We start from the raw sequence: 1,615 nt of genomic DNA, 5'->3' as shown, positions 1-1,615 counted from the left end.
AGATTCCGTTTAAATTTCTATATTATGTCTATATTTTTACCATCTATAAATTCTTTTTTTCAATGTAAATAGCTAATTAAAATGGTCCATCAGCAAATAGGTTAAAAGATATGTTTAAAAAACAGTCACTATACTGTTTATTATATACGAGTAAAATATTAGACTAAATTTTAGTACAAATTCAAGCTCAAAATGACATTTCGTGCGTAAAATTATCATATTAAAATATTTATAAATTTTCTTATAGCTATATTAACCTTAAATAATAATATATCTTTCAAATATCTATCAAATAATCGCCAGCTTGAAATTGTATAATATTTTTCTATTTTCTAAGGTTTCTATATTTTTGACTGATCCTTAAGATTTTTTATGCTAAAACCAGTTTTTTTCAAATTAAGAGAAGATTTATACTCTATTTTCTATAACATAATCATATAAAAAACAATTTATAGACTTTTTCAAACAATATATTTTATATATATTTGTGCTAGATTTGTTTAATTCTTCTAGACATTTCTTATGTAGTGTATATATAAATGATAGTGTTCTTCATTAAATCTTGAATTTTGAAATATAGGGTATGCACTAAACCGTATGTTTTATTTCGCAAAGTTTTCTATTGTATTTTTTTTCGATTTATATAGTATTGACATATTAGACTACTGAATAACAAGATACTAACCCAAAGAAATCATTTCTCCATACATAAATTATGCACTTTTGATATTTTGATATTATTACATGAAACATTCCCCCTATAGTATAGGTCATTAATTACGATTAAATTACGTTCATTTATGTTTATTTATTGCTAATCTATTTATAAAAGAAAATAAAGAAATAAATGATATATGACAAGAAAGTATAATGTATATACGAGGCAGAAAAATTGAAATCTGGTTGTAAAAGATGTAATATTGATTTAATAAGCATATAATTTTGCATTTGACTTCAATAAGAAATTATACGAAATTCCAGAAAATATTGTGATGAACCCGCCATTTTGTAGCATTAGAACATAAAAAGTCTTTTTGACAATTATTTCGTAATTTTAAATTTAAAGTAACAAAAAATCGTAGTTCAAGTCAACTGAAAAAATATCAGTCTTCTTTATTTAGCAGTATAAAATGTAAAAATTAGAAATAATTTATAAATTTTCTTCAGGATGATTTTTTTTTAATATAATATTTTATAATCCAGAAGAGGGCATTTTTCCAGCAGTAAAAAATATTTTTGTTCTTACCTACAGAGCAAATTTTTATTATTAAATTGTATAAAAAAACTGATGATATTACTAGGATTTCTACTGTAATTATCTGATGGTCCAAAATAGAATTAGCTGACTTTTTTTTATATTTATTCGAATAGAAGTATTTAAATAATGAAAGCCAAGGCTATTATGTTTCATCATGTAAAACAAATATAGAAAATAAAGAATATCAGCATAAGATTTTTTTTTGCTGGGAGCCTTCTTTATAAATAATATTTTATTAGATTCTCGTTGTTTAAAAAGTCATATAATGATTTTATAACCATGATTGTTATGATAATCATAAAACGAAATACATAGTATGTACTAGAGTTTTAAATTAGCATAAAAATATTGTATTTT

Source organism: Rhyacophila brunnea, unplaced genomic scaffold (assembly GCF_057557595.1).
Source record: "Rhyacophila brunnea isolate RB1 unplaced genomic scaffold, BYU_Rbru_1.0 scaffold_103, whole genome shotgun sequence".
Taxonomy (NCBI): Eukaryota; Metazoa; Arthropoda; class Insecta; order Trichoptera; family Rhyacophilidae; genus Rhyacophila; species Rhyacophila brunnea.
The sequence above is the reverse complement of the archived record's forward strand: the minus strand, read 5'-3'. Positions refer to the sequence as shown.